The following is a 9,234-nucleotide window of genomic DNA, read 5'->3' on the forward strand; positions in this document are numbered from 1 at the left end:
TTTGGACAATTTTGAAGGAACGAATTTACGGGAAAGTGTATGGATAGTGCCTTTTAAATTACTAACGCAGAGAATAAAGACACCAGTGGTACTGTCAACAAGCGATCAGATGGTATTGCTACACAGAACTGGAAATGGTCGTACCTGCAAACAAACTCCTTCCCAACGATGATCATACACCATACACGCAACGAACATCATCACATGGATCTCCGTACACAAATGGACAGTTTCTACGAAAACGATTAATTGGCCAACAAATTTGCTCAGGAAGTACTTATGCTGGCAGGCACACAACTTAAACACTGAAAAAACCCGAGCACAGGTGGCGCACACTCAGAAACCTTAAAAAGGCTGCAACACACGACCTTAATGACCCAGGACATATAGGCCCGTTTCCCTTAAAAGATCAGTACGCTAAGGTGCAAGACTGACTAGAGTCACTCATTCAGCTCCATGGCCTCAATCCTCACCATTGTGCTTACAGGCCACAAAAATCAATAAACGACGCAGTGAATCGAGCATTATAGGTAAATCAAAACATGCAACATAAGTATGCTGTAGCAGTATTTACATTGCTGGTACTTTTGATAACCTTTGATGGCGTCCGCTATTAGCAAGTTTCAGAGAGATGCTAGTTCCAACTGCTCCATATATAAGAGTGTACTTGATTACTCTCAACATAGAGATGTAGAATGCTGAGCAGGCCACCAAACGGTTGCAAAGAAACTTACAAAAGTCTACACAAAATTATAGGTAGATAGGCCTATAGTTTGGTATATCGCCATAGAAGCTCTCGTAAACAAATGGAATTAACGGGGTAGTAATATGTGCTGACGACCTCCTGATTGTGATATCTGCGAATTCCAGAGGACAATTACAGAATAACACTAGGTAACTTCTCACGATAGTAGTGACTGGTGCAAAAACAACCAACTCACAGTCGAAGTTAACAGAAATAATGTACTTATTACTGACCGGTGTACTCAACGTAACCCCATCAATAACTTGATATCATCAGCACCCAAAGACAAGCAGTGTCATAATACGTGGTTATACACATTAAATAAAACTAGCATTAAATTAGCACAAACCACTTACTATTGACAAAGGAACAAATTTAATGCGTAAATTGGCGAGTTTGAATATTACGCAGTACCCCCTTTTTACAGATCATTTTAAAGTCATTACGCACATTTCACAGAGCCCTGTTGGATCCTACCACATGTTCCGTTACGAGTACCTGGACGCATCAACTGTGTCTTGAGGCCTACAAAAATATTGTGACACGTGGGCAAAGAGGCAAGCTGCTCAAAATGTTGGGAACTTTTGACACAACGTCGATGGAGGCACTGTGACTGGTGTTGGCAGTGTACAGTGTACCCCACTGACATTACCATCATTCAAAGGGCAGCAGTAAAGTAGCTGAGAGTACACATTTGCGTACAACTGATTATCACCGGCATGAGAATCCCATCCTATTGTACCATCAATTCAGTGTACCCACATGTTAAATTAACGATATTTTGGTAACGATATACCTGTACTATTGCAATTAGGCTATCGTGGGACTGCAGCACCTATGTGTCTAAAGATGTTTTACTGACTGTCTTTAGCTCCAGCTCCAGATGTGGCATAGAAAATAAGCATACTACATTTAGAGAGACACTGTAAGACGAAATCATAAATTGAGAGAAGAGTACTTTATGTTTAAAGTAAGTGTATGTAAGTGTTAGGCCTATAAATGTCTAATTTCATCGTGGTTGACTAACACAGTCATGACTAACATGGTCATGTGAGCAAGATTTTAAATAGGCAAACAAGCCAAAGCTCGAGAGCCTTTGCCAGCGTGCGGTTGCATTGGTGAGGTGTTCCAAGACGTTGTGTAATGACACAGCCGTTTTGGCTTATGTCCGTTATGTCAGACTCGGTTTCAACCACTTCAGGACTCTGAAGGTTTGTATCTCCGAATGTTGTTGAACTAAGTAACAGCCCACCTACCAGTCATTCAGTAATCTCCAACAGTAGTAAATTTGTTTCTGTTTAAAGACTTTTATGTAGTACTGGAAGTTTGAGATTTCCTTGCGGATTTTAGTGATTTGTTGCTCGGCTATGAACATTTAGTCCTCATTTGATACTGTCTGTGAATGCACTGCTTAATTGTTCTGTGCAGTCTTCAGTTAGTATTGTGTCGATTTACCAGTCAACATCAAGTCAGCATTCAAATATAAATTTATCTGTGTTTATTGGAGAACATATGTGGTCATTGTATATCCCATTGTTTATAGTCCACATTATAATCCTACAGATATATTTCTTAGTCTTTACACTTTAAAGATCATTCCCCATTAGTAAATTATTTAATTATTTCGCTAATGTAAATGCTCAAAAATACGCTTCAAAAGTTGTCCATATGTCTACATGTTCCTAAACCAACAATGCATGATCGAACCCCTTTTGGCCAAGAGATCCAACAAAAAGTAAAAAAAAAAGTATATAAAAAATAAGTTCTTGCTCTTACCCTCTACTGGCTTGGTACCAACTAACTGATATTATCTGCAGATTAAGCACATTTGTTATTGCCAAAGCCACAGTCAACTTTCAGCTTTCTCAATAAGCAAGTTGAGCAACATTAACGTACCCATTTTTGTATTTTTAACATTAGTATGTCGTATATTATTAAGAAATAAGAGGTAGTAATGACAAAAATAAACTTTATTTTGAACAGCACATTACATACAATCCTACAGTAACCAAATAGACGACAGAATAAGTGAAATAAATTTCTAAAACAGGATAAGGTTTAAGTGACCTACAAAAGCTACATTCTCTACCAGTAGGTGTTTGGTAATACAGAGATGAAGAAGCACTCTTTAAAATTTATAATCAAACAACTGAAATTAGATAAAACTTACAGTTTTCAATGACATAATTACATTTAAGGCAGTTAAATTTCTGAAAGTGTCTGTTAACATCAGACACATCGTTATTCTAAGATGCCCCAGAAAATTCTTAATATATCACATAGTAAATTGACAACAGCAGCTGTACGTATCGTAAGGAAATTGTTACCACATTTGTAACGACATTAAGTAACATCATATGACCAATGGTAGATATTGCTTAGTTGCCAAGGATTTGTGACTTCTTCTGAAGAGAGTTGGCAGAATGAATACAAGGCGTCAGATTACGTGTCTGGTGTTCTCTGTGGTGCAGCTTGCTTATGAAATTTCTTTGAGATGGCGCTCGTAGTGCTCGAAATAGGTGCCGTCGGGGTCGTACTTGGCCTTCAGCTTCTCAAACACGTCCGTCTTGTTGTCTTTTATGAACTTGACAACCTTATCGACTCTCGCTTTCTGCTTATCACTGCATTTCGAACACTCAGTCTGTAAGGCATCCGGAATGACTCCCTTTAGTTCCTTACCCTCTGGGGTGCATCGCTCGTCACCATCGTCCAGCAGGCAGTCAATGTAATTGTTGAAGAGCCGATCATTGTTGAGGATCTCGTCCAGGTCCACATTGTCTTACTTGGTGGAGTACTTCCCTTCGTCGGCGGAAGTCAGTGGCGCCACAGAGGTGACCACCAGAATGAGTAGAGGAGCGGAGGCCTTCCACATCTCTGCCGGTAGCTGTCAGGGAGCCTGGGTAGGAAGAGCACAAGAAGACTGCAGAAGTCAACTGCCGGCCTGAGGGGTTCTGCTCTCTTATAAAGGTAGCCAGAGGCGGGTGTAGACACCTCAGTTTCCGGACATGAATCACCTGTTGGCCGAGTTAGCAGGGCCACTCCCGCAATCTTCGTGCGCCACATCGCTAAGGAAGACCTTGAGGTGTAGCAACGTGGCGTTCCCAGTAATGATAAGTTGTCGTAATCTTCTACCTCTCCTGAACTTTCCTGTCTGGGGAGCATAATTGGCCTTCCTCCCACAAATGCTATTTTCAATGTTACGTATTCAACTTTTATAACATATATCTAATACTACTTAATTGGTATGTGAGTGAGATCGTATTCAAAACACCCGAAAATTCAATTCTTGTGCCGTAATGTCTTGATTGCTGCATTAAGTGGTGTCCATAAAGCATTAGAAACCAACGACAGTGTTTATAAATAGTTTTGCGGAATCGGTCACTTACATTTTCCAGTATCTATCCTGCCACTGTCCTATGCAACTAAATGAGCTAACTGGGGAATTTAAAGCTGCAAACTCTATTTTCTCTGATTTCGTTAACCTACGAACTGCAACGTAATAGCTCGACAAAGTTTTTGTTAGAAATTAACCTTGTTGAAATCGCTGTGACTGACTACTTAGATACAATTGACACGATATGGCAGTTGGCTACCATTGTGAATAGACTTTCACTTTTTTCTGTGTTTAAATATTCGTCTTGTCTGCGTGGTACTGTGACGTTAGTTAGAGAGACATAGTAGAGGTATGATGTTTCTGAAGCAATGACACTCATGCCCTCTGCCTGGTTATTGTTGCCTGTCTCTCCTACAAGTATGTGTCTTTCTCCAGAGTTTCGATGCAGCTTAACTAATTGGGCTCCTGCACCATGCAGTTTATGTAATACCTATGTAATAACTCAAGTATGTAAAAACGTGATGCCTGACGTTTACACAAGACCACGAAAGTTAACAAGCTAACTTCTGGTACAAGCATGTACTGAGAACTGTGTACGAAAACGTAATACCTTTGTCTAGCAGGGATAAACGTGTGTTCGATAGCGTGTTATAACAAGAGTACAACGCATAAAAATCACGTTTACAATTGTTAAGACATATGTATTGTACCAGAAATTAGGTTCACTGTAACGGAAAAGGAGAACACCTTAAAAGCTTCACAAGTGATCCTAATTGTATTGGAAAGATAGGACGACGTAGGGCCTCATTTCCATTACATTGAGATATGGTTACACACGGTGTCTCGGGAGAATGATCAACATTGAATGATATGACAAGTACAGTGTGGATAGCAATGTGCGGCTGTTTGCTGATGATGCTGTGGTGTACGAGTAGGTGGCGTCGTTGAGTGACTGTAGCAGGATACAAGATGACTTGGACAGGATTTGTGATTGGTATAAAGAATGGCAGCTAACTCTAAATATAGATAAATGCAAATTAATGCAGATGAATAGGAAAAAGAATCCCGTAATGTATGAATACTCCATTAGTAGTGTAGCGCTTGACACAATCACGTCGATTAAATGTTTGGGCGTAACACTGCAGAGCGATATGGAGTGGGCAAGCATGTAATGGCAGTTGTGGAGAAGGCGAATAGTAGTCTTTATTTAAGTGGTAGAATTTTGGGAAGATGTGGTTCATCTGTAAAGGAGACCGCTTATGAAACACTAATAAGACCTATTCTTGAGTACTGCTAGAGCGTTTGGGATCCCTATCAGCTCGGATTGAGGGGGACATAGAAGCAATTCAGAGGCAGGCTGCTAGATTTGTTACTGGTAGGTTTGATCACCACGCGAGTGTTACGGAAACGCTTCAGGAACTCGGATGGGAGTCTCTAGAGGAAAGGAGGCGTTCTTTTCGCGAATCGCTACTGAGGAAATTTAGAGAACCAGCATTTGAGGCTGACTGCAGTACAATTTTACTGCCGCCAACTTATATTTCGCCGAAAGACCACAAAGATAAGATATGAGACATTAGGGCTCGTACAGAGGCATATAGGCAGTCATTTTTCCCTCGTTCTGTTTGGGAGTGGAACAGGGAGAGAAGGTACCCCCCGCCACGCACCGTATGGTGGATTGCAAAGTATGTATGTAGATGTAGAAAAGTCATTCGAAGCAAAAAGAGCCAAGCGAACATGGGCTCTAGAATGCATACCTTGAAAGCCAAGAGCACTTCACCTTCGATGTATTCTACGGCAAGCTCTTTTCATTCCATATTTTGAGAGAGAAGAAAGAAATTGTCCATCAGACATGGATTATAATTTGCATACCTTAAGATTATGAGCACGTGTTGAACTTCCCTACTGTAAAACACAGCTCTCCTACTGAAAACGTTCCCATAACTCTTAAGGTATGCATTTTGGGGGCCGTGCTTATTAACCTTTCTTTCTTGCCAAGATCATTCTTGTCGCATCCCACAGAATTTAGTATTCCAGCAACAAAAGTATTATATTACATTCGTCGATTTCCTACGACGTAAGAGAAATGGGCTTACGATTATGTCTTTTTAACTTTTCCTCGTAACACCTGTGTCGCCACCGTAAAGATCACCCAAAAATCGTAATAACAAATTGCAATAATGCCAACCAAGTGTCGATCGTTTTTGTTTGTTGCAAGTTGTGTTGAGGGCTTTCCTGAATTTCCTACTCTTTATTCCGTCTTTCAGCGTCTGCTTTTTTCATAATTTTGCAAATTTATTTAAGGGGCTCCGGAATGCCCTATACTTGCAATGTTAAAATAACGCTTATAAATTACATCTTTCCTCACAAAGTATTTGAGGTAGGAAGTTGAACTTCTTACAGATTATTTATTAGACTATTGGCTACAACTTCACACAGGGATTTTACAAAATTTTAGTTCAGTTATTAAAGATGAATTTTTTTCAATTGTAATGAAAATTCACAACGTTTTTTTGCAATTTTTTATTTATATATTCAAAAATATACAGTTTTTTGGAAAAAGGCTGTGTTAAATTATGCAGAAGGTACTGTGTAACATTTACTGAAAGTTTGAAACAAATATGTTTGGAAGATCCTCAGAAAACATGTAATTAGTATGAGAAAATAAAAGTTTTGGGAATCGAGCGACAAAGATTAGATTAACATTTTAGTGGATTCCAGGTCCATAGGATGGATTACCTTCATCCTTTGCAAACTCCTCCTCCAGATTCCTCTTGTTCCTCCTCCTGTTTACTCTTGCTTGTATTTCTAGACTCTTTACAGCCCTGTCTGCACCCCAAAGGCGTTCCTTGTCTAAAGCAAGCATCGCTCGTTTTTGTGTTCGTAGATTTTGCTACCATTTTCTTCAGTTGCAGTTACTGCAACACTGTTTCAGAAGGTGGTCATGTATGAACACTTATCACATTTCAGTTGTATTTTACTAGCAAATCCTACGTGCTTTATTATGGAGAGTTCCAGACCAACTTCACTACAATGAATACATCTTACACAGTTTGAAAAAATTCCTTTGAGAACCGACATATCAAATATTTCATTCACATCCGATTCGCCCATAAAACATTCATAGTTTTCACTCATTGAACCAAGCTTCTTCTGTGAAGTATTTTCTTTCCCACTTTGACTGCTATGGGCAGGTGTACTTGAGAGGTTAGGTTCACTCACTTGGTTATCGTCTTTATTGTTTACAGTAATAACACATACCTTTGGCTTTCCAACATTTCTCCTTTTCTTAAAAGCCTTCAGAAGATTTCTAATAACTTTACTTTTACTCATTATTATACTTCAACAAAACAGAGACTCAAGAAACAGAATCAATTACGAATATTTTCGAGATAACGACAGAGTAAATAAACATGAAACAATCGACAATCACACCAGCGATATATCTTGAACCATCACAGGTTAGCCACAACACATACTTTATCTCACATCACTAAAATGTACCTGATGAACACGGACGTTAATAATAACGCCATTTGACAGCAGTTTAACAGCGCCACAGTGGGTCACGCCAATGTAGAACACATTTCAAAAAAAATTTAAAAATAGTTGTAGTCTTCGGAATTGAATAAATTATATATCTATTAAAAGGTAATAGTCTGCAGATTCAGAAAACGCAAAAAAGTAAAAATTGAACTTTTCATGATTTTGAGCCTCTCCGGAGCCCCTTAAATTATTACACCAAATGTCATTCCTATCACCACACTGAACATTTAATGGATAAAAAGCGTATGCAGTTCTTTTTGAGTCATCAGGGGTTTAGCTAGTCTGATGTGGCTGACCAAGAATTCCTCTTCTGTACCAAACATTTCACCACAGGGTAGCAACTGCAAACAACATCACCAATTATTTGCTGGATGTACTTCACTCTCTGTCGTCCTTTACAGTTTTTAGCCTCTACATCTCCCTCTAGCACCATGGAAATGAACCTGCATGCCTTAACAGCTGTCCTGTGCCTTCTTATTGTCAGTGTTTTCCATATGTCCCTTATGTTCGCCGATTCTGCGATAAACCTCCTCACACTTCATCATAGCAGTTATCTTAATTCTCAACATTCTTCTGTAGACGCACAACTCACATTAGTCGATTCTCTTTTGATTTTTCCATAGTACATGTCTCACTACAATGCTGTGCACCGAACGTACATCCTTAGAAATTTGTTCCTGAAATTAATGCCTATGTGTGACACTGACAAATGTCTCTTGACCAGGAACGCCCTTTTCATCAGTGTTAGTCTGCGTTGTATGTCCTCCTTGCTCAGATCATCGTGGAAAACTTTGACGCCTACCGTCATCTACTTCGTGATCCCCAATTCTGACGTTAAGTTTCTCGCTGTTCTCATTTCTGCTACTTCTCATTACTTTCGATTTTCTCTGTTTTATTGTCAATCCTGATTCTGTACTCATTAATCTGTTCATTGCATTCAACCCATCCTGTAATTCTTCTTCACTTTGATTGAGGATAGGAATGTCTTCAGTGGATCTTATCATTAATACTCTTTCACCACGAATGCTTCTCGATGACCAGGTTGACAAGTCCCTGTCGTGCACAACTGTTAATCCGTGAACTTCGTTCTTTGTCTTCCAGTCTTATTGTTCCCCAATGGTTCTTGTACATATTGCACCTTACTCAACTTATCTTACAGCTTACACTCTGTTTTCAGAGAATCTCTAACATCATACATATTGCACATTATCCATCGTTTCTTATAGCTTACCCCCTTTTTACAGAGAATTTCGTACACCGCCGTTTGACACTCTTGAGCACTTTTTTACAGGTAGACAAAATTTATGAAGGTGTTGACCTTTTTTCGTTTTTTTTTTCAGTCTTGTTTTCATTATCAACTGCAACGTCACAACTGCCTCTAGGGTGTCTTTACCTTTCCTAAAGTCAATCAGATAGCCTTCTCACACAGCCTTTATTTTCTTTTCCTTGCACGTTATGTCTGTGAGTCTTGTAAACTCATTTCTTTCTCTTCTCATCTTTACAGTTTGTGTATTGGAACCGAAAATTTGATCTGAAAGTACTGTGGGTGTTCGACAAGTAATGCAACAAATTTTCTTTCGAAAGCAGGCTTATTTTATTCAGAGTTCTAATG

This window comes from Schistocerca piceifrons, chromosome 1 (assembly GCF_021461385.2).
Source record: "Schistocerca piceifrons isolate TAMUIC-IGC-003096 chromosome 1, iqSchPice1.1, whole genome shotgun sequence".
NCBI classification, from domain to species: Eukaryota; Metazoa; Arthropoda; class Insecta; order Orthoptera; family Acrididae; genus Schistocerca; species Schistocerca piceifrons.